The 26,153-nt window shown below is 35.7% G+C and overlaps 1 long non-coding RNA gene across 1 annotated transcript; it reads right to left on the bottom strand.

Annotated features, from left to right (window-relative positions):
• Nucleotides 1-796: 796 nt before the first annotated feature.
• LOC131935772 (uncharacterized) lies at nucleotides 797-2,834 on the bottom strand. The gene is made up of 3 exons (XR_009385978.1): nucleotides 2,450-2,834; nucleotides 1,814-1,960; nucleotides 797-1,424 (listed from the first exon to the last, which is right to left on the bottom strand). It is a non-coding gene; the product is annotated as an uncharacterized LOC131935772 (long non-coding RNA).
• Between the last annotated feature and the right edge of the window lie 23,319 nt (nucleotides 2,835-26,153).

Here is a 26,153-nt window from a genome sequence, read left to right on the forward strand (position 1 = left end):
TTAATTTTATGGATTATTTTAATTTTTAAAATAACAAGAAAAGATTTAAAATCAATTTTTGCATGAGCTCAGGGGAGTCATGGTAAATGGTCAACAGTTTTATATTTCTCTAACAGATTTTAAAAAATTTGTTGTGTATAAATAGGATTAGATTATGTAGCCAGCTTGCTCATGTTTTGACTAGATTCATTTAATGTATTATTACTTTCAAAATTCCTATTTTTATTTATTAATAAATAATGTGTAGCTATGTTAACTACTAATGCTATACAGATTCATTATAATTTTATTAAATAATTTTATTAAACTTCTAGCCATTAAAGAAGCAAGGATAGGATCCCCACCTAATATTCATTAACAATGAAAGATTTGTGCAGATTCTTCTCTTTTGGAAACTTAACTCTTTCTTAACATCTATTGTAATAGTTTCTATACACTAAGAAACCATGTACTGTAATTATTTTTATTACAGGCAGATAATGCACTGAATTAAAGTGAAAGCTATTTACTTTACCCTAGGAAACAACTAGTACTGATTCAACAAGTACAGCAGTTTTGCTATTATCAAGACTTTAAACTTATCTAACACTTGCAAACTATACTATGTAATAACAAATGGTTTAAGAAGTGGTTTTTTTTCCTTACTTTCTGGAACTAATATTTTGCCAAGTGATAGATAAATTTATTGTAATCAATATTTCTGTTCAGAGAGAACTAAGAATAACAACAGCCCATGAGACAACCTTAGACCACAACACTAAACATGATGTGAAAGTGAAATATGTACGGCAAAGTATAACATTTCAAAATTCTTTTATTCTGTTAACCTTCAGGGGTACAGGGATACAACTAACGGCATACAATAAACCGCAGAGTCATGTTTTTTTTTTTACAAAACCACAATACAAATTTATATGTACATTTTTGTAAACTGATGCCTGTGTAACTGATAAGTGTGTAAGTTGGTTTGTTGGAGCTGCTGTAATGTGCTATTTGTGGTTACAAATTGACAATTACAAAAACTTGTTTCCAAGATGATTAAGTGAATGATTTCAGAAGGTAGAATGCAGGTATTATGATCAACTATTTGTCAACAGGACATGTAAAAATGTGGTGAAGCTATATTTTAATGAAACCTAATATTTCTAAAACAGTCTGTGAAGTATAATACAGTTTGTTTTGAAAACAGAATTCCATACAGCAATCAGGCTTGAAAGGAAGAGGACATTCCTACACAATAAGCTGGTAAATGTGCAACTGGGAGTTGAAAGACTGTTTCTGTGACTTCGAACCAATTTAAGTTGATGCAACGTCTTACTTAAGCCGACGCCACGTTAAACGAGCTTATTTGTGGCTTGTAGCCACAATAAACAGGAAATCGGCGATGTCACGCTATACCTCGCTACTGTCATCGCGCCATTAACCTGTATACCCAGCATGGGGGGAAGAATATTACAAAAATATTTATTCATGTTATGTTTATAACAGGAGTGACTGAGATAAAAGTTGTCTACTTAAGTGAACAGTCCATTTTAAGGGAAATAAACTATTTACATAGGTAGCTCAAAAAAGCACATTTCTTTGATGCCACAAAAAATGTGGCAAAAGGTAAAGCATCCAGTCACTCCTGCTTTAAATCAGTCTCCGGCAATATACATGATAGATCTATAAATTTTTTAATTATTTACGGTGGACATAATACATCTTAAATCTTTCTATTCAAAATTTTACGCTTTATAAAACAAATTAGTTTATATCCACCTGAAAAAACAGAATTTTGTTTAAGAGTTACACTAATATAGGGAATATGCACCTTTGACTTTAAAATACTGTGATTGATTGATGCTGATCTAGCAACAATCTTTGTGTACATCAGGTAGACAAGATATCATGGTTACCCAGCCCGATCACTTAGGAGAAATTTAAGCACGCTGAGATAGGTCTAGACATACACTTAATTCTGAAACAAATGATGAATGATTGAAAGTTTTACTGTACATGGTCATTCAATTAATATGCATTTTTATAAGTAGCTCTTAGACTAGAGTAACAACAGAAAATAAGTATTATTGGTTAAATAGGCCCTAGCAAATTATCTTTATCAGAATAAGTTTGCTAGTAAGATTGTATTAGTAGAGTAGGCCTATTATATAAATATATTTCACTGATAAACAAGTAATAGGCCTAAGTTTTTCTAATGGTTTTTTTTTGACTACTAGACTATAATTATAATTTTATAGGCAAAGTTTGGATTTATATTTCAGTTAGAGAGTTAAGGGTATACAAGTTTGAATTTGAAGTAAAGGCGACATGCAGTATCAGAGTACAATTAAACGGTAAAGACATTCTCGGCAAAAAGAGTTAAGTGGCTCCTTTAATTAATCAAGAACAAAAATTATACATCTACTGTTGATTGAATATTATTGCAAGAATGGTCTTACACACTTACCTTATGCCATTACCTGGCCTTGTGGTCTTCAGATCAATTCTGATTATGATCTTGATGCCTCAACTATTTGATCTAGATTCTAGATCTAGGCTAACTTTTGACGACTAATTTGTAGTTAAGCGACATTTCTGTCTTAATGAAAAACTTTTAAAGCTCATACTAAGTCTAAATTAAATTCTGCTTCGCCAAATAAACCCGACTTTAGTGGGTTTTGTGGACTTGCCACATTAGCATTTTCGTGGCCAACCATGAGTTGGCCACTGATCGTATCATAATACATTTTAAAGCTTATTTTATAAAAGCTATCAACTAGCTATCTTAACACAACTGTTGGCATATCTTCGGCTTCGATGAAATTGTGGAGGCAAAGTAACGCTGCCGACCGCCCAAAGGTCTTTATATACCCTCGCAGCCGTCCAGACGTTTCCATCATTAACATAAAAACCGGAACCTGGTGTCGTTGAGGTTCCATTTTACAAACTTTATCTTTTTTCTTTTTTTTAAATTAAGTATTTATGATATTTGATTAAAAATTATGTTGAAATTTATTATTTTTTTTAATATCACATACAAAATAAACTATACAAATAATATCTAATAAGATTTTAAAAACTATTTTCCTATACAGAACCTCAGCCCTATTTTTAGAATATGCGTCAGCCAAAACGCACAAGTAACGTTATGACCTGACTCAGCTCCACGTAGCAGTATTGGAAATTTACCAGGAAGTTTTCCAGAGGCGTACATGCGTAGAAAAACGAGTGCGCAATTTTAATACGTTTTTACAGTTTTTTGTCTTCAACCAATAAATGTAGCGACTGAAAACTTTATTTATGTTGAAAGTTTTACTGAAGTATATTGAAAATACAGGAACAGAGAGTTAATGGTCACTTTTAGAATCACTCCACCAGTGCATAATATAAAGATACGCCTTTGCCAACGGCCTAACAAAACCAGTTTTTTCCGGATAGAAACCGTCTCTGTTGTAAACAGTCAACACCGCCATCGTAGTTCTAAATATAACCACCCTTTATTCCAACTGATTTTACCGAATTACACAGACTTCTTAGAAATTAAACAGGAATGAAACCACAACACACATTACACATAGTTACATAGACATGGAAAGTGATATAGCTCATAAAAATATAAAATCTAGGCCTTATTTATTTATTGTTACGGGACTCATCTTTGATAACGTTATAGTTATACACAGAATATTATATTAATAACTAGGCCTACTTGATAAAATAAACTATTCTGTTAGTTATACACAGAATATTATTTTAATAACTAGGCCTACTTGATAAAATAAACTATTCTGTTAGTTATACACAGAATATTATCTTAATAACTAGGCCTACTTGATAAAATAAACTATTCTGTTAGTTATACACAGAATGTTTTCTTAATTACTAGGCCTACTTGATAAAATAAACTATTCTGTTAGTTATACACAGAATATTATCTTAATAACTAGGCCTACTTGATAAAATAAACTATTCTGTTAGTTATACACAGAATATGATCTTAATAACTAGGCCTACTTGATAAAATAAACTATTCTGTTAGTTATACACAGAATATTTTCTTAATAACTATAGGCCTACTTGATAAAATAAACTATTCTGTTAGTTATACACAGAATATTATCTTAATAACTAGGCCTACTTGATAAAATAAACTATTCTGTTAGTTATACACAGAATATTATCTTAATAACTAGGCCTACTTGATAAAATAAACTATTCTGTTAGTTATACACAGAATATTTTCTTAATAACTATAGGCCTACTTGATAAAATTTAAAACTATTCTGTTAGTTATACACAGAATATTATCTTAATAACTAGGCCTACTTGATAAAATAAACTATTCTGTTAGTTATACACAGAATATAATCTTAATAAATAGGCCTACTTGATAAAATAAACTATTCTGTTTAGGCTTAATGTGTAAAGACTATAACATTTGATTTTAAACAGATGGGCATACGTTTTAATTAACTGATACTGATGAGTATCCGAATTCAACTTATTGCAACTGTATTTAAAACAGCAGGAGGCCGAAACTGCTTGTATAGTTGGAGGGTTAGGTGAATTGGTGACGTCTAGATCTATACCAAAACTAGTCTAGACACAATCATTTTGTAATCATTTTGTCAGGGCCCATTTGTCCAATATGTCCGGAGCCAGTATGTTGCCAGCACATCGGGAACACAAGAGCCATGTTGATAGGAGCCTAATAGTCGCGAATATTTTTGTCGGAAGCCCTTTTTTTACTGGGTCGTTTTGTAGGGTGCTGGTTTGTCGGGGTTTTTTTTAAAGGTGACCGGCGGGCACACAAAAATAGGTCCATTGCCATGGGCCTTTTTGACGGTGCTTTACTAAGACATCGGAAAATATGGAAACTTCAGTGTACCATCAAAACGGCCCCGACAAAACTACGCAGTTGAAATAGCCCCGCCATATTGGCTCCAGTCAAATGGGCTTCCGATATATTATATGTGTTTATTACCCGATGGGGTCACGACATATTGGCTCTTGACAAATAAACATTTTATTTGTATCCAACCCACCAACCACATGACGGAGTGGGCTAGCAGTAGAGAGCTGGACTGCTAACCCGTGAGTCTCAAGTTCGAAACCGGGTTCAAATCAGTAGACCGTCCCTGAGTCCACGACCCAACTCTGATGGGTACCTAACTCACGTTAAGGAAAGTAAAGGCGGCTGTTGATCACACTATCTTTTCATATGCCAAGGTCACATAAACAAGTGAACTCTACATCACAATTGCCCTTTAGACCGTCAGGTTTGAAAAGGGAACTTTACTTTTTACCAACCACACACACTGCCTGCCCCCACTACCAGTACTACAACCATAACCTCTTTTAAATACCGGAATGAAAAACTTCTTCATGAATCAACAGCATTCACAACCAAATGGATCTCTTAATAGTAAAGTGCCAGTGAAGATCTGTAGTTTAAATGTATGACATGCCTAGATCTAGTATATATTATTCTTTCAGTATAAACAAGATGTTTTGTTTTGATAACCTATAAACACTAAAGTTGAATGTACCTCATGGACGACTCCCATCACATACTGAGTTGGAATAGCACACAATCGAACTAGTTAAATTAATGTCATAACTAGATAACCCTTAAAATGAGAAAACAAACTATTTCTCAAATTAAATTAAATAACGTAAAAATAAGGCCAGCCAAACAAGAGCTACATGTGTATTATTTAAGGATGTTTGCCAAGCTAACACTGAACAGCATGGATGATGGGGTCCTACTATAGCAGCCTAAATGACAGGAACCTATATGACTCAGACTGAGTCCTTTTGTCGGGACAATTAGACGGAGCTCTTTTTGTCTATGCCATTTTGAAAAGGAACAGCTGATCTGAGTAGGAGAACTATGACATTGGTTAGGGATGGTTGTGACTGAGTTTTTTGTACACAAACATTTTTGTCATTTACTATAACATGTTTCAATTTGAAATAAGTTATTAAAAAAGTGACATCACAGCAATAACTAAATTACTAAAAGCTGTTATTTAAGTATGGAAACAGCTTATGCAGTTAATTATCATTGTTGGTGTCTAGTTAATGATCATTGTTGGTGTTTCTCTCTTACTGGTGATTAATTTAAGCTGAAACCACTATACAGCACCGAAATTAGATCTATATACTTGGCAAAAAAAATGATTTTATATTGACAAGTTTTTTCTTAGCTTATGTTTGACAATCTGTGTGTGGTCAAATCTTGTAATACAACAATTTTGACCAACTTCTACTAAAAGCTCTGCAGGCAGATCCATTTGTTTATGATGATAACACAAGAATATCTCATTTTCAATCCAATTAAATTAGTCATTAAAAAATTGTATTCAGTAACAAAAAGTGAGACGACAAAATTATGTATTTAAATAACACTCCTTCCACCAGCAAGGTGATTAAGGTAAGTTGGGTGTACTGATTTTTTCACACACAATAGCCAGCCCCAGATGTCAATAAAGAGCAGAGAATTTATCATTTACACTTACAGTTACAGTTAAGATCACATAAATTTAAAGAAAAAGCAATATCGTAAAATCATTGTTACAGGCACATATAAAATGTGACCCCCAGTAAAATTAGTTAAATATTAAAGTTCTTGAAGTTGCCTACCATGCATTGCTTGTTGTAAGTTTATTTATGCCATCACACATTACAAATGGTATAGAAACAGAGTAAGCCCCGTTGGGGTTGTTTGTTTGCAGCCTACAACTGTCACTGTTAGGGCAATAGATATAATCAGGTTACAAATTATGGTTAGGGACAAACTGAGTGTCATATCCAAGAAGACTGATAGATCTAGGTCCCTGCAAGCAATAATTAACAGTAGGCCGAACAGTTTACTATTACGGCTTTATAGACTAGAGGGAAAACATTTTACTAATAAACTGGCTACAAGTGCACTAAATAATACAGTGATGTATAAGTATAACTCAAAGTTTAAAAATTAAATTGATTACAATTTATAACTCACTGTTATGAATTTTAATGAGTTTTATTATCTTTTAAATTAATTGTTCTTTATGCAACAGGGCCTACATGTATTATGCAATTTTTAGTATCAAATATATTATAATAATAAACTAACAATGCACAATATAACTTAATTTTTTTACCAAACTAACTGTTTTTGGTTGATTTTTTTAATGGACTATTTAGCACATGATGGAGAACAGATTGCCCATCTCAAAGACAACTATATATAATTAGGCTAAAGACATAGGATATATATTTCGATTACCTGGGCAGCTAGTTAACTAAAGAAATCATTTTTATGTGTAGAGTAATAAGACGCTGCTACACAAGTAGATAAAGAAACTAAGGTTTAAAAATACCAAACAGAATTTTGAAACTATTTTGATCATTCCATTGGTTATCATTAATATAATAAACCCTGAAAATTATTTGTAAAGATCATAATTGCTGGTTTTATTAGCAACTGTTAGCAATAGGTCTATTTATCAGTAGTTTCTTTAACATAATGTGAAGGCTTAAGGACAGTACACTTATAGTTCACAAGGAATTCTCTTTGTACCCAGCGGTGTCACTGCATGAGATGGGGGGGGGGGGAGGGGTCACCTTGTGGTGTAATGTATGGTGGTGCTTTAAAAATCTATTTAAACTGTTACATGAACTAGTTACTTATCCAAATTAATAAAGCTTTATAAAAGAAGTTAAGTTCCCATTCCAAACCTATGTCCTATGCCTTGTGTCAACTTGCCCAAGCATGGGGTATAAAGTCACAACCTTGACTAGAGCATTTTTTCATTAATATTTCAGGAAAATAAAAAGGTTAATCTCATTTTACTTGTTCAATTTGTTGAAAGAATGTATGTGCTGCATCTTGGTTTTGTACAGTCTTAGAGTTACTAATTAACTCAAAAAGGGTCAAGTATAATAAATTAATAATTTATCCAGAAACAATCTCATGAAACTTAGAAATTTCAAGAAGTGCTAGTAGAATTGAGACTGTCCAAAGATGACTGTACTCATGTGGTCAGTATACTAGAACTTGGTCTTGTCACTAGCACAACCATGAGAAAAGAATGACGGAAGGTTGGGTTACAGAGAAGCGTGTATAAGTTGTGTCAAAATAACATAATGAAAATTGTCCATGTTTCACCACTTTTGTTTCATACACAAATTAGTCTTGCCAATAAATTTCACTTTTCCTTTTTATTTTTTAAATACAAAATAGAAACATGTGTTTTAGCTTTCTATCTTATTTTTTTGGAAATGGTTTGCAAAAAAATATTGGATTCTTTTTCAATAAGAAAAAAGTGATTTTGGTTAAAACAAGTAATTAAAAAAAGTCTAGTGACAATTTTAGCGCAATTTCCTTGTGTTATCTAAAAATAGCTCTGTCGTAGCGTAAATCAAGAGCAGGGTTAGTAAAACCATTGGTTAGTTATTAAAACGTTTTTTATTAAAAAAAAATTCAGTATTTTACATGTTTTATTTACAATACAGTAACATGACTAAAAACCATTGCGCGCCCAGCTACCGAACGTGACGTCGCAGCCATTGAACGTGATGGCGCAGCTATTGAACGTGATGACGCGTGTGGTGTGGTTGCATAAAATGCCTACTAATTCGGTCCAAATTTTAATTAATTCAAAAAAATTTTTGTGACCGAACGAAAGGATATTTTTGAAAACTTTCTTCGGCAATATTGTTCTAAATTATGGCAGGAATCGATTGTTACATGTTTCAAGTCGCTAAGTGGTCTGGTTGCCGAGATATGGTCCAAAAACTGCATTTTTTCGAGGTTTTTTGGCTTTTCCGGGAAATCCATGAAAGAAACCCGGAATTTTTATAGCCTATGTTCATCCTCGTAACTTGCTTAACATAATTGCTTTGGAACTAGTCCTCGATATTGCTTCGTTGAGGAGGAGATACGACTTAAAGCTGCGGACACACATCCATCCATCCATTCCCATAAAAGACGAGTTAATAAACGCAATTCTCCAGAATGGAAATTGCGCTAAAAAAGCAGAAAACTTCCTACATCACTGTATTTAATGAATAGGTTGGGGAATTAATTATATGCACTTATTTTAATATTATATAATATTTAACAAAAATAGAAGACAGAATAGGTGCACTAATTAATTCCTTTAAGAGTAAAAGCTAGGTCTATATATTAATGTGGGTATAATGGAGACCTAAATAAATAATGTCTGAATAAAAAGACAAATATATTCAAAATTAAATTAATTTTTTAAAGAATATCTATGTTATACTGGTAAATATGATGTAGATTCTATTATATTATTAGTAATAGTATTAACATTGTTAATGTAAGCATTAGCATTTTGTTGATTTTTTTAAAAGGGACATAACTTTGAAATTAGACAAAATTAGCTGATTACAGTTATCACCTATATTGTAGCAAAATGAGTCTAAAAACTTCAATTAACTAAAGGCAAGGGCTTTTAAAAGAATTTAGAATTTAAAAGATTTAAGTTACTTCAACACATTACTTTACAGGCCTACATAAAAATGCATTATATATAAATAAAATTAACTTCTAGTAAGGGCTTATATTGTTTAAACCTGTTCAAAAGTTTAGGATTCTTTTAAAAGTAATGTTCAATGCGAGACTTTTTTGTTAGATACCAGATACAATCTTATTTCCTGGTAAAAATAGCTTTAAAAGATTATTGAAAATTGCTTCATAAATAAAGTGGCTATTTTAATTTTAATTAAATAGCAAATTTTCTGTTAGAGTTAGAGTGGAAGGATTACAATAAATAAGGACTATGTGAATAATGTTATATATGTAAATTAATATTTAATATTAAAATAAAAACTTTACAATTAGTGTGGGTTAATAAAAAATAATAGTAGATAATCTTTAATATAGATTACAATATAAATAAATCTTAATTGGTCTTGATAGTAAATTGACAAATTGCATCTGCTTTTATGCCAGTAGGATGGTAGCCTAAATATGCATGAACTATGATGAACACTTATTTCATTAAAAAATGACTTACTGTAATTGTCTTATAACTAAAGGCTAGTCTAGTTGTAATTACTGTGCCATTCAATATGCATTATTGAGGTTATATAAATGATAAATGTATTTTAATTGTCAAGTTGAACTCAGCATTGAGTTGACATGAGTTATCATTGTTATTACTAAATTCTGACCTTCATTGAAAACTGACAGATCTAGAATTAAAGATCTTATGTCTAGTTCAGTCGTGGAGATGAAAGAGCTCTAGAATATGATAGATCTAGACAGATTAAAACTCTAAGCCTAAGAATAGAGATCTAGATCTACTATATGTGGCATAAAAATGATAAAAAGTTGTCATGTTAACCTAATGCTTTTCTTTTTAATTATGTGTGAGAAAATCCTAAACCAACAGTATAGAACAGGCCCTAAATCTAATTAAAAACAAAGAAGAATTACTGAATGAGGCTACTTAAACTTAATTACTAGATTAAATAAAATTGTATTGCGCTGGCAAACTATCAATGTTGCCCCCCCCCCCCCCCCCCCCCCCTGGATTTAGATTTAGATATTTACATTTTTAAAAAGTTCTTCCTCCCTCCCTGTCTGGGACTGCTTTTTTTTTTACTAGCCACTGTTACTTAACAGTTTTTGTTTAGGTGTCTCACAATTGATGTAGAAAACAATAAAATCATTCTGAGAAGCCATGTATCAGTCTATTTTTCTCAACTTTAGATGTATTCTATATATATAAATAGAATTAGAATTATATTGCAATTGAAGCTCAGATTGAGTTTTTACTTTTTTTCTACCCCGTTCTGCGCTCCCAAAGGGTTTCGGACGCCCTATCCACCCTCCCCTAGATTAGCTACGTTATTGTAAGTTGTAGGTAATCTAGATTATACTCCTATAAGTAATATAACTCTTATAGAATATAGACTCGAGGGATATAAAGGGTCGACTTAAAATATCCAAAACAATTTTAAACATGCCAGTTACTAGTACTACTTACTCCTACAGTTAGGCCTAACGGGAGAATTTTTACACCGGTGTCCGATAATGGAATCTTCTTTAAAAAAGGGGTGTTAGGTTACTGGTAGTTAACTAAATACACACATGGCTGGCTAATGTCAATGCTAACCTTGTCCCTAACCCCAACCCTGGTCCTACCATACGCCTAACCCTAATTATTTTAATTTCTAACCATAAAATTAGTCGAGATTACAATACTACTAACAACCCAACACACCTATTTTATGGAAGAGGGGAGAGTCTATTATCTGACACAGGTATCTATATATAATCATTAAGCTTTAATTAATTAATTAATTTCAATATGTCAATATATAGAATCTAGATTCTATAGCTAATTTTCAATTTGATGACGTTGATTGAATTCACTAGCACAGCTGCACTCGTCTTTAATTTTTAAAATTTAAACTTTAATTTATTAAGTTAGATCTAGAAATCTAGATCTAAATATCTAGAGTCTAGATCCTAAACCCTAAGAGACAGTAAGAGTTAAGTAAGGCTAAGAGTAAGCCTTGACTTGGAGTCACTAAGACTAGTACAAAGTACAAAGACTGACTAAGACCTAAGACGTCACTAAGAGAGTGATTAGAGTGCCTAGTCTAGCTAGCTAAGCTAGAGTCACAGAGTGAGTGGTGGTAAAGACAGGAGTAGAAGACTGGAAGAAGAGTGATATACCACCTGAATGTGAATAAAATTTCAATAAAACGTTCCAATCTGTAGGATCTAAATACTAAATAGAGTTCTTGAAAGACTAGATCTATTTTTCCTAGATTTAAATCTAGATCTAGTAGATCTAGATCTAGAAATCTTTTCTGGGAAGTCCATCTTCATAGTTACTTCATACGGATTTGTTCAACCCTTGTTACTTGTTGTTGTTATGAATCAGAAAATCAACCGACTGTTGTGACGTCACAGTGCACTCGTCTGCGTTCAAGTGTGATGTTTCACGGTGCGTCTATCTAGTCTATATTCTTTAGGCCTAGATCTAGATTCTAGTATAAATGTACATTTGTCCGCACAGTAAATCTGTGTGTAGTCGAATTAAAAGAACGGTTGAAGAATTGGATCCGTGTTTATTTATGGATCTAGATTTAGATCTAGAAAATCTAGATTCTAGATACCTTTATTAGTTTGGTGGTCCGATTTCTGGGGGATTAATTAATGAGTTTACAAATTATAACGTTTAAGCTCCTGAACATCTGCCAAGTAAATTAAGGCCTAAGGGGCTGAGTTTTTCTGTTATTAAATTCTGATTGCGTGTAGATTCTACCCTGCATACAAAATGACAAGAATTCCACATTACGTTTTTTTTTTTTTTATAATTAAAACCAGCTTGGTGGAAAACAAAATTGCTTTCTTCTTTAGATCTAATGTGATAGTGTAATTTATTAAAGTTTCTTTGGGGTGAACAACGGGTCTAGAATCTACCTTTTATTCTTTTATTTTAAAAAAAAATTGGGGTTTGAACCGGATGTCGCAAATAAATTGTGTCCTTTCTTCAAAACTGCCAATACAGTTGTCTTTGTAGATCTAGAAGGCTTGCCTTCCAAAAAATCGTTTAGGAAGCTGGCAAGCTAAAATAAAATATGCAGATGTAACCTACTAACCTGATATCAATAAATTTTATAGCACCATTAATATGACATTTAGTATGGACTTCATATATGATTCTCGGGGGAAGGGTTGGCATTTTAAATTAAATTTCGCTCTTAAACACTTGTAAATTTTAGCAATTTTCACGGGTTTTTTGTTTGTTGTTTGGTTTTGAAGGGGGGGGGGGGGGGGGGATAAATAAAATACTTAAAGTACATGCATATTTAAATTATTACCTTTGTAGATTGTACTTGTAATATTTCATCTATTTTACTAAACGTCGTCATAATTAACAAAGTACGTAGGGAACGAACACCAATGAAATAATGAAGAATTCATATTTGGTTCTCTTTTCTTAACATAAGCTTTGAAAAATAAAAGATTTTAATATAAGTAATTTTTTTTAAGTAAAAGACTCTTGATCTATTTTTTAATATTTTTTAAAAATAAATTTGCAAGTATTTAACTATGCGAAATTCTTTAAGAATATAAGATAGATAACTGTTAAATTGCCTAACCGTTGTTGAAAAAAATGAACGAGTAGCCGTCCTTTTTTTTTTTAAAAAAAATATGCAGTCTTTAACTTAAAGTTTAAGTTAAAGATACTACATTTGTACAATATCAATATCGGTATTAACAAAAACACTTATATCCCTCTTTATATTAAATAAAATAAGTTTATACTACATTATTTATCCCACAACCCGGGATATAAGCTTTGGACTGATCGCAACAATTCGTATTTTATGTACAGAAATGATCTAGTGTAAACATTTTAAGCGGGATAAGTCTTGCATGTTTTTGTGAAACAAACATTCGGTCATCCCCCTTGGACTAAAATTGTACGTTGTATACTGCGGTCTGAAAGAGAAACACGACCTTATACTGTAAGCCGTGTCTGTGTGCAACATGTCCATTAAAATATTAAAAGTGAAACGGGATTTGGGCATTTGTGAATGTTTTCAGCAAAAGAGAGACATTTGGTATGACCGAGCCAACTAGACGGGTAGTTTTAGCTAATGGCCGGTCTATTAGACAAAGGGTAGTTTTAGGTAGGGGATGCAGCTAACTTTAGTTTAGCTCAGGGGTCTCTAAACTTTTCAGCCCGAGGGCCGCATTAACTGTCAAATATAAGTTCGGGGGCCAGAGTTTCTTCCAGGCATCTCTACTCCAACATCTTTTAGAGGTGGCGGAGCCCTTCCCACCCCCTCCGCCCTCCCCCAAGAACGTTTCTTAAAAATACTTTAATAAAAAAGTTTTAATATTAGGAAAGTCTTCCTTGGGCAAATACTTATAAAACCCACCCGCCCTTATTTGAACTTGTTTTTAATGAGGTCATTTGCTGGCTACATTTACGTTTTTGCACTCAATGCTACATTTTCAATTTGTTTTGAATGTTTCATCAGCAACCTCCATGAACATTTTTTTCCGTGGACAAACCAATCTCCGCGGGCCGGCTGAGAGGCCGCATTCGGCCCGCGCCCCCCCCCCCCCCCCCCCCACAAAATTACGGACCCCACCCTACGAGTGTAACGTCATTTATGGACGACCCCCCCCCCCCCTAGCTATAAAGTCCATAGACCGAGAGACACCGCCAAACTTTAATATTAAGGTTGACCTGTAAAAATGAATGGCATTGGAATGACTCATTTGTGAGAGGGATGGGTGACACCACACAATATTTACTTTTAATTCTAACCCTCCTTCTGACCTCATGTCTTAAACACACACTCCAATCCTAAAAATCATAAACCTTTCTCTTACACTAACTTTAAAATCGCAACCCTAAACTTCTAACCTAAAACTCTAACCATAATTCGTTAACCATTAAACAAGTTTCGTTTTTTCTCTAAGCTCAACAGACCTAACCTAAACCTTAAACCGGTTCACGTAAGGCATTTTGGTATTCACTACAAGTGAAGTCATCTAAATGTACTATACACTCCCCCACATTTGGTGGTCTGTTCAGACTGTTCACCTAAAGTCATCTAGATCTAGTGTTCAGTGTTCACCTAAAGTCATCTAGATCTAGTGTTCACCTGAAGTCATCTAGATCTAGTGTTCACCTAAAGTCATCTAGATCTAGTGTTAACCTAAAGTCATATAGATGTATTGCTCACCTAAAGTCATCTAGATCTAGTGTTCACCTAAAGTCATCTAGATCTAGTGTTAACCTAAAGTCATATAGATGTATTGCTCACCTAAAGTCATCTAGATCTAGTGTTCACCTAAAGTCATCTAGATCTAGTGTTAACCTAAAGTCATATAGATGTATTGCTCACCTAAAGTCATCTAGATCTAGTGTTCACCTAAATTCATCTAGATCTAGTGTTAACCTAAAGTCATATAGATGTATTGCTCACCTAAAGTCATCTAGATCTAGTGTTCACCTAAAGTCATCTAGATCTAGTGTTCACCTAAAGTCATCTAGATCTAGTGTTCACCTAAAGTCATCTAGATCTAGTGTTCAGTGTTCACCTAAAGTCATCTAGATCTAGTGTTCACCTAAAGTCATCTAGATCTAGTGTTAACCTAAAGTCATATAGATGTATTGCTCACCTAAAGTCATATAGATGTAGTGCTCACCTAAAGTCATCTAGATCTAGTGTTCACCTGAAGTCATCTAGACCTAGTGTTCACCTGAAGTCATCTGGATGTAGTAAACATTCCCTCATATTCGCTTACCACATAAAGTGTTTTTGGGTTGTTGTTTTATTTTTTTTTTACATTTTTAATGAACAAGTGCAGACGGAAAAAAAATTAAACAGCTGCACACGTCTGTCAGTGCAGAGTGTGCGTCTTTGTGCGGCACGAAAGTACGCTTTTGATCTATTGGCTAACGGATAAAAACGGTTGTTGTTTCATTGTGGATCAGAACTCGGTTTGTTGGTTTTTCGAAAAATTGGCGCTGATGTTAGGTAATCTCCAAGTTTAAATGGTTCTTTTCCGTTAGAGAGTACCAGATTATCCTTACCTAAGACAGAACTGGAGGCGGAGTCTTCTTGAAGAACTCAAGACAACAGGGATGTCTTGGGAGGCTGAAAAATCGACATCCGGGGACCGGACAAAATGGAAGGGTATGGTTGGAGCCTTATGCTTCACAAGGATCAAAGAGGATAAGTCAAGTAAGTAAATCAGTGACAAGTCCCGCATTCTTTGTTTGTAATCCAGTCACCAATAGCCTACCCATAAAGCTTTCTTTCGAATATATACTACAGGGATGTTTTCTGTTCTAACGGACAAAATGGTACATGAATTTGAGTCCACCTTTTTCAGTTTCTTCACCTAGGCATATGAGGTGATAGTGTGGTCAGTTCTATGCCCAGCCACAGATGCTCTCCCTAACGCCAGGAGCCCATCTCACCTGGGTTGATACCCGTTCTGCTGAATCTGGGATCTAAACCCCAGTGGCGTAGCGAGGTCGGGTGTCACCCGGTGCGGCACTCAATGGTGTCAACCCCCCCCCCCCCCAGAGGCGTAGCGACCCTTCCCGGGGACAAACTTTCAAATTTTGGATTTGCACCCCCCCCCCCCCTTCTTTCAAACTTTCGATTTGCACCCCCCCCCCCCTCAAGTTTTTCTCTATATATTTTGCTATTTTTTGCCTTGGTGTCACCCCCTAAATGTGGTCACCCGGTGCGGTCCGCCCCTCCGCCCCCTCCCCTCGCTACGCCCCTGCTAAACACCAACCACGTCATCCCACAATCCAGAATTTTAATAAATAACTAGCCATAACCCTAGCATAGCTCTGCCCATAACCCTACCTATCCACCCTGCACGCTAACATAACAATATCAGTACTTTATATTTTGAATATTTTCATAACCTTAGCACAACCATATCCATAACACAAAACTCAACCCTAAACATCATCTTATACCTTCATTTATTTATTCACTACCGCTGCAGGAGTAGAGACCGCACATCTTCGGCCATTTTCTCAGTATGTTTCCAGGCAACACCACACTAAAACCTTAGATATTTTTTACCTCAAAATAACACAACTTGAAACTCAAGTAACATTCATTCACTATTCTGTAATAACGAAAAACTAAATTTAAAAAAAAAAATTAAAGTGCCTCAAGAAATAAGCAAAAAAAAAAAAATGTTTCGACATTCGGCCTTCGTCAGACAAAATGAAAATACAAAATAGAATTCCCCAGACGAGGTTAGTCCACAGGTCTTGGCAACTTAATGAACTAAAGCATGCCGTCTGACAATGCTAATACACCGAGGTCCAGGGCCCCGGCATTCAACTGGTAGACCGAACAAACATGGCACCGTATGCAGCATCCCACAGCCTTTTTAAACACTCCAACACAAACTTGATGGAAATCATGCTCAATATTCTCTTCTCTGTTTGCCGACTTTCAATACAAGACACCCCTCCTGCCCCCACTCCTAGACCCCCACCCCCCCCCATCTTTTAGACGACGGTCCTGTACAGAATGCCAAAGCAATGGCCGAGCCCCTCAGTGACGGTCCTGAACAGAACGTCAAAGCAACGGACGAACCCCCCTGTTCACCGAGGCGGGGCGGCTGTTTATCTAACCGTGATGCGAGTTCACATCGCTGGCCTGGGTTATAGAAATAGCCTTGAATGGGAGGGTCCTAGCTATAGATGGGGGGGGGGGGGGGATAGACGCGACAAGAGGGTAGCTACAGACCCGGGGGAGGGGGGGTGTGTGACTATAGACCTACGGGAGCAATAGACACTAAAAGTGTGGCCGTTATACACTGGAGAAAGAGGGGGGAGCATTTTCTAGAACGGAGTGGGTGCAGATTTATACTGAGGGTGACAACATACGATGGAGTGGGGGGGATGAGGTGGAGGGGCTTGCCTATTGACAAATCGGGATGGGGGGGGGGGGAGGACAATGTGATATTTTACAGCATTCATAGTTTTAGTGTTTGTCAAATAATCGTCCCGGCAACCCCCCCCCCCCCCCCCAAGCTCCTGATCATGCTTGTCACTAATCCATGTGCGATAACACCGTGGAGTGGTGGACAACCACATCAGATAGTGAGGCGTTATGTCCATCTTGTCCTGGACACAAGCTTGTGGGGGGGGGGGGGGGGGATAGAAGATCATAGTGAGGCTTTCGTCATGTCCATCTTGTTGTGGGGTGGGGGAGGGGGAAGGTAGCAGATCTTGGACAACCGCGTCAGGTAGTGTCCATTCTCGGTTACACACATGCTTAAGGATGGGAAAGCAGACGATATTCAGTGAGAACTGAGTAACCAATTAGATTATCTTTAAAAGACAAGAAACATTAACTTATACTTTCAATAAGGAGTGAAAATACCCAAACGAATTTTTGTCTTTAATTATTTATCATTAAGCTTCATCTACAAAAGTTTCGCCTTTCATGAGTTTAGCTGTATGTCAGTATATGTGTTAAAGCGTCGTTACCGGTGATTTTGCTAGATGAGATACGCCACGCCTACTACAAATAGATAAACAACAGCAATGCCAATGGTTAATACTGTATTATGGGAAATGGGGTGGGGGGGGGGGGTCGGACTATTGTGACGAGGGAGAGAGTGTGTAACCAAATGCGTTTATAAGGACAAAAAGGAAATGATGAGTACCGTATCGCGATTGGTTATAGCTGTGGTTATATGTGAAGGTGGGTGTGGTAGAACTGTGTGGCGCCAATTAACGGTGGGGGGGGGGGGTCTGGCTTTCGGGACAACTGATGATTTTTTAAAGCTACCTGGGCAGTGATAGGGGGTCAAATAAGCTTTAAAAGTTTGAATTCATTTATAAGCGACCCCCTGATGGAAAAAAATCCCCCCCCCCCCTCCGTTCCGGAGACGGCCCTGAAAAAGTAGCGAGCGAGCAGGAGCGGTATCACACCCACCCGACAAGCCGGGGCCACGGAAGCAGAAGCGATAGGTCGACGCCGCACACCCCATTTAGTCCGGGGAGTTTCTGGTGCATGAAATTGAGAAAAACCATCGGCCCGATGTGTTATTTCTAACGCTGGGGTGTGTACGGTCTTACACATTGTGTGGAGCTAGCCTTGGCCAACTTTAAATAAATGGCGGGGGGGGGGGGGGGGGGGGGGTTAACCATAGCTTAGGCTAGAATGTGTCAAGTGGGATAGGGATAGTAGTTCTAGTATTTTGTTTAAATGATTAGGCAACTTTACATGTAGGCTTTAAAGGGTACCATAATGTTTTATTTACTAGAATCTATGTCGGTGTGGTGTGTGTAGGGTCACGAGGGTCGAATTTAAAATTATATTTAAATGTAATGTGTTCCAAAAGTTATTTTTGTGTATATTATTAATATTATCCTAACCCAGACCTTAAACCTAACCCAGCGTTGCCGGAAGAAAGAAAAAAAATTCAATGTGCGGGTGTGTAACCATGCCGTGTAAGATATAAGTACCGAGTATTGTTCTGTTTACTTTAAAAAAAAAAAACTAGAACAGAGCGGTGGGTTATGGGATAATCCTGTACGTAACACACCTGAGGTGAAGCCTGCACGAGCCGCTTCCCGCTAGAGGAAGGGGAGAGAAGGCGTCTGTTGTAGGGGCCGTAACCGGTGTTGTACTAGGCTACACACCGCTTCCCCTGTGCCTGTCATGCGATGCCGTGGTGTCTGTTAGGGTTGGCGTGGAATTTTTTTTTTTTAAATCCGCTGTGCCTTTCTGCTTGAGAGGTGTTTGGGTTGTACAGTTGTACAGTTTATCTAACGGATCCCGTTTTCATTTTTTAAATATTAAAAAAAAAACGCGGAGGAAGAAAGGTGTATGAATAAGTACACTCAGCGCCGCCCGGCGCCCCAGGGGGGGGGGGGCTAGGAAGAGTGGCCGTGTGTATTGTTTTGAAACCGTAATTTGGCTATTAAAGAAAATATTGCCGCGTCGGTCGGTAAAGCGAAATCGCGATGAATGTATGTATGAACCAGCCTACGCGTACAAAGGCCAAGCACTGGCACCCATTCGAGGGAAGTAACTCGTTGTGTTTATTATGTTTTAACACATCTTGGTGCTAAAACACGTTCAGGTCGTGTTGGGGTGGGGGGGGGGGAGCAATAAAGCATATAATCTAGACTTGAACTGAACGCTGGGAACATGAAACGAACACAAACTCCATAAACTTTTCTTTTTATAAGTTTAAAAAATATATACCTCTACGACTTCAAATGAAATTTTTTTTAATGTGTAAATGCATAGTTTTATTAATTAATAAAACTCACTTTAAAAAAATATATGTCAGCTGAAAAACATTTAGCGGGAAACATAATGCTACCCAATCAGGATAACGGTGTTTTATTTTTATTTTTTTAAGTTGGCCTGCTAAGGGGAAGAAATCTGGTAAGGTAAAGCAATACTTGGTGGAACGGCGTCAGGGGATGGGTGAGGCAAACGAAACGCGTTAGTTCAAAGGTCATTGGCGAATCGGCGAAGGGTCGGGCGAGGGTGTATACGAGAGTGAGAGATGGGGGGGCTAGTGAAGATAAATTACAAAGAACTAAAAAAAAAACCATCTTGGTGGTGGTGGTGTGTGTGTGTGTACGCGGGCTGGGAGGCTGCTAGGGCCGGCTACCGTGACGTACCTTCGTCTGGCCGAGCGTGTTGCAGCACACACCGACTCGCTCGCTCGTGTTCCCCTCGTGGAGAAGGCAAGGGGGAAAAAAATTAAACTTATGAAAAAAAAAAATTCAAGGGAGAGAAGGGGGGATGAAAAGATGTATGAGAGAGAGAAGAGTCTGGTATGACTGAACGAGTTTGTGTCGCCTGTGTGAGACGGGCTAGCTGGTGTACGCTTGTACCGGTCTAGGGAGAGAGAGAAGGGTCGCTTCATTGATGATTCGCTGCTCGGATTAAGAGCGTGTTCAAGGTAGGTTCACACTTCTCCAACCTATTCACTGGCTCGTTGTTGTTTTTTAAAATCTGTGTATTACATAACAATTTGCATGCTTTAAAAATTTAATGTAATAAATCCTAAAAATTAAGGAAGATATTTTAACTTACTAAAAATATTAGTGCTGTATGCATTATTTTAAGTTGAATTTTTTTAAATGTAACAATAGTTTCACGATTACAAAAAAAAAAATAAAAACAATTATTAAAAAATAAAAACTTTTTTTATCTTATTTTACAAATTTAAAATATTTTAAAAATATCAAGAAATAATATTTAATCATCGTGTGACAATGTATAGTAAGTAAGGTTTTATTTCTAAACAAATCGCATTCAGTCTTTTAAAAATTGCAAAGCGCAAATTAATATATTACATTTTCAAAAATAATTTGAGTTTACTTATATTTATATAAATTTTTAATTGGGGCAGTTATCTAAGAATTTTGGCATTACTGTATAGAAATATCCAACATGTCTAATTAAAAAAATACTAATTAGTAATTAAATTATCGACGGATAAATGTACTAATGTTTTCATTTTTGCAGCCGTATTTCTGTATTAGATCTCCAATAAAAATAATAATCAGGCTTATTACACATCACTGTAATTGTAATTAGTGCTATATATTCTTGTTAAGGTATAGATGTAATTTATTAATTAATTATCATAACTTAATTAGGCAGGTTTAAGCGGCTAAATACTAAAGCTGTCGCTCTGACGTAAATTAACGTCTTTGACGTGTGTTTGATTGAAGTTTAAACCACACGCTGTTCCGAAACATTTTTCCGGCTGTAAATTTGAAGAGAAATTCGATCGATAAAATCAATCAATAAAACGGGCGCGAAATTCGAACACAGTTCATTACTAGACTACAACCGACGAGATGGGTTTGAGTAGGTTCCTGTCGTATTTTTAACACAGGTTGATGCGTCCTAAAATAGCATCAAATTTTACGTGGCACATCATCTGTAATTTTCTGTACTCATTACTGTACACATGTCTTGTACTTGTACATACTTCTTTTATATACCAAGTTACACATCGATATTTATATTTATGTGTACATTAGTAATTATACATAAATACCGTGTATATTAATATGTACATCAATTCTTTAATTGTGTACTCCAAACTTGTACACACGAATTGTAGTAAAATATTACACCCTACATTAATCAATTTTGACAATGTATTTTGCTCGTGAAACTAATTATTGTAAGCCTACACATACATGCTGTATGAAAAACATGTATATTACATTTTGTGTACAAAACATTCTAACAAACTTTGCAGGCATCTAGTGTGCATAAATAGCCCGTCTTCACTTGTACACTAAACTCTGTGTACACCTATGAAACAACCACTCCCGTGTGTACCTAACGCATTCAACACCCTCGTGCTAAGCTCGAGCTAAACCCTAACGACAACAACATTTGACAGTTCCCATACACCAACCATTTTACCACCAACTCTCCGTGGTTCTGTGAGCTAAAACTCATTTGTGCGGATTTAATTTCCAACTACTTTAGAATAAATTCTGATTTCGTTGAGGTGGGATTTTTAAATACGTTGTTCACAATTTTCCCTCCACTTTTCTTACACGGTTAGACATTTTTATTCCAGTCAATCTTCGTAAGTAATTAAAATTAATTAATTGATTAAAGATAACTAATACAGTTTACAAGTTTTATAGTAATTAAAATTAATGTATGAATTAACTTAAGATAACTAACAGAGTTCACAATACGTTTTTACAGCCGTATGGATTAGTTTATGAACAATTAATTTATCACAAACATTTCGGTATTTTAAAATTAGACCTACACATTATTCTTACAACTACTTTTATTTTTATTTTGTGCAGCTATGTGTTCCGAAAAATTTTGTCTAACATCTAATGAGTTTTTTCTAATTTGCTATGTCGGAATTCCATTTCTAATGTCTAAATTCTATATCTCATTTTGATTTCTAATTTTTAAATTGCATATCTGATTCCAAATTACGAAATTCTAATTTTTAAAATCTAATGTTTAAATTGTATTTTTACTATCTAAATTTTAACATTTTGATAACTAATCTTAGCTTAAACTTTCCTAATCAGATATTAATTTCTAAATGAATAGACTGTCAATTTAATCTTTATGAGATTTGAAAAAAGAAACTCAATCGTTACAACTGTTTGTCATTATTTCACAATTACTTTCGCAATGTAACCAAACAATTTGCCGATATCGCTTAAACAGGTCTATGTGTTAATTTAAAATGTTGTCCATATTTTAAAAATCAGCAAAAATACACTAGGAAATTATATTACAATATCTCAAATAAAAAAATAAAGAAACCGATTGTATTCATGTCTAGATAACATCTGTAATCAATTACAGTGTTATCGTGGTCATCTACTAGTTAAGGTCATTAAAATATTTACTAAACTTGTTACGAATGTCGGCTAATTTTCGAAACACAATTCATCTAATTAATCAATTATTATTATTATAATACATTGCATACATATTTTAAACAATTCTTTAAACGGCAATATATGAATTACATTTTTTGATTGGTTTAATTTCTTACAAGACATCATTTTTGTTAGTTATAATATATTAAATAAGATACTAAATGACTGTACATGTTCAACATTATGAGTGTATAAAATACAAACATTCAACACTTACTTTTATTTCAATTTATTTAAATAAAATGGTTTAATTACTATATTTATATTGATTTTTAAAGTAGTGCACAGATTGTATATTTTAGGGCATAATTTTAAATTAACCTTTAAATTTGTTGTTATGCACTTTAAAAAATTAAATTCGCTACGCTACATGTGATCTAAAACTATCACACAATTTAGGTTATGACTTATCATTTGCATGGCACATTTGTTTTTCCAATTGAAGTACATTTTATTGTTTGAAATATGTATTCCCCTGTTGTTTTTGCTTACTTTTATTTTTACTTCTTATAACGTTATTACAAAACTACTTGCAACTGTAGTTTTGTCTATTTTTTTTCACCACCGTGTTAAGAATAATTACGCTCGATATTTCCATATTACCTTTAATTTAATTAATCGTAACTTTAAAAGACCTTTCTTTTCTAAGTAGCAAATTATATAAATTATTTTGTACCGATTAATTTATTTTTAAAAGTAAAATTTCGGAATCAATGTAATTTATTGAGGCTGAAATTTTCTGTTAAAACTGAAATTTTTTGTTGCGATTGTTTGTGAAGGAAGATTTGTATAGCCGTGGATGTTCTACATTTGAAATATCGGTGTCCTGATCTGGTCACCTGGCGATGACCTAGCCTGTTTGTCCAGCGGTCTTGTCTTCTTTTAGTTAACTACCTAATGAACTCTGACGAGAGGTCAACCGGTTCATTATCTGGACTTTTAGGTCAGGTAGTTAATGACCTTTGCTTTTAGATCAGATAATTAACGACCTGCGCTATTAGGTCAACTAGTTAACGACATGGATTGTTATCACAATTCCAGAACTAACCCCCCCCCCTCTTCCATCACGTGATAGCCCCGTCTAGACACCCCCCCCCCCCCTTACGCAGACAGTGACCCCGACCAACTGACCGGCCAGTATTTAATTGGGCGGCTGTCTAAAGAACGGCTTCATTCTAATTACGCCTCTGGGTCTAGTTATGTGGTTCATTAAACGAGCTAATCAGCGCTGTGCTTGCTCTGGAACTGGTCGCCATTTTACCGGAAATTCCTCTCTCGCGAACACAGCCTGTGCCACAAAAGAGACGGACGCTACAATAACTCTCAGCTTAATTATGTTCCAGCATGGTTTTGTAGCATTGTGAGAAAATTATCAGACGTCTTTTATTCCTTGGATATTGTAGAGAAACACGGGTTCTTATTAATAAATAAAAATATAATTAGGGTTAAGTTTAGATTTAGATCAAGATCCAGAACTAATGTGAGAGTTAAAGTTTGGATTTGACGAAATCTTCTTCGTTCTTAATTATATTATTAGAACTGATTTCCTACAACATAATTAAGCATTACGAGCCAACTCGCTATGCGACATATCGGGCTACAGGCCTGTATCACTTTCCTTGTGGGCCTCCATGGCCTTAGTTCAACCAAGAACAAACTACAAGGTAGCAGTTGTTTGAGTAAGGAGTTTTCTCTCCTGGATTGGTTGCTGGCCCCAGTTCACGAACCTTTTCTGCTAAGGGATTCGAACTTCGGACATTTGGGTTGCAATCATACTCTTTCCCTTCCGACCACGCCTGTTTTAAATTAGTTGTTTTCTTTATAGAAAAATCCAATAAAACGTGTTGTAAGTTAGTGTATTTCTTCCATAAATCTATATATATATAATTCTCTTCTGGGAGACGCTAGAAAACAAGCTGTAAACGCGCTCCCTACCACCCCCACCCCCAGAGGCGTAGCGAGGGGGGGGGGGGGACATATGTCCCCGGGCGCCGACCTTAGGGGGGGCGCCAAATTGAAAGTTTGAGGGGGGGGGTGCAAATGAAAAGTTCGAGGGGGGGGGTGCAAATGAAAAGTTCGAGGGGGGGGTGCAAATCGAAAATTTGCTCCCGAGGGGGGCGCCAAATTGAAAGTATGTCCCCGGGCGCCGGGAAGGGTCGCTACGCCTCTGCCCACCCCTACATGGTCTTAGTGAGCTGTGGTTCACTCTAAATGTTTACAAGCAGAGCCGGGTTTAGTGACGACTATTAGGGCAGATATTTTAGTTTGAAACTATTTTAATTGTAGGAGGGGGGGAAGGAAGGGGGGGGGGGGTTATGGTCCTTAACGTGCTACTTATAGTGTTTCAAAGAAATATTTTCAGTGGCAGCGTTGGTACCGTCGAATTCACAAATTATGAATTACTGAAAAGTAGAAAAAACAACAACTAAATAGCGGCGTATGATATGCCGCGGGCCGGCTCGTGTTCTATAATTGTACATGATTTGGACACCGTTTTGTCGGGTTGGCTAAAAACATCCGTTAGTAAAAGAATGTAAACAAAGTGAGTGGGTGGAGTGGGGGGGGGGGGGTCAGGAACTTAGTATGTTGTGTAGAGTTACCTCGACGTGTTTACACTTCTGACCTGATCAGACCATGTGAAGTGTGGTGTCGAGTGCTGGGTTCGAATCCCGCCTGACTCAACTGTCCTGTCTCTGAATTCCCTTTATTCTGTACCAGTGTCTGCCTCTAACGTTGAACTCACACTCTAGCCTAAGACTGCTGTTGTACTAAAATGTACCTTAGAGCTACAAGTGCGAAAATTCGTTTCTCGGGGAGCATTTTATTTTTAATTTTTTTTTTTTTTGGAAAGAATAACCTTTAAAAAAAAACATTTTTTTTTTAAATTGTATATTTCGCCTACTCGTTTTTATATTATTGTTTTATTTATATTGTTGCGTGAGTTAGCTTCAGTTTCAATGTGTTGCTTTTTTTTTAAGTTTAATTTCTGGTCTGAGCTATAACTAGTTTAGAGTTAGGATATACTAAACGCCGATCAAAATCCTTAGTATAACCACAAAACGTATAGTTCGCTTCACGATTCATGTTTTTGAAGTGTTGCATGAGAGAGTTATGTACAAATTCACGAGCCTTGCAAGAGAGAGCTGTATACAAATCAACCAGACTTGTATGAGAGAGTTATGAACAAATCCACCATACTTGTATGAAAGAGTT

This window comes from Physella acuta, unplaced genomic scaffold (assembly GCF_028476545.2).
Source record: "Physella acuta isolate Inbredline_101_S28 unplaced genomic scaffold, ASM2847654v3 ptg000158l, whole genome shotgun sequence".
Taxonomy (NCBI): domain Eukaryota; kingdom Metazoa; phylum Mollusca; class Gastropoda; family Physidae; genus Physella; species Physella acuta.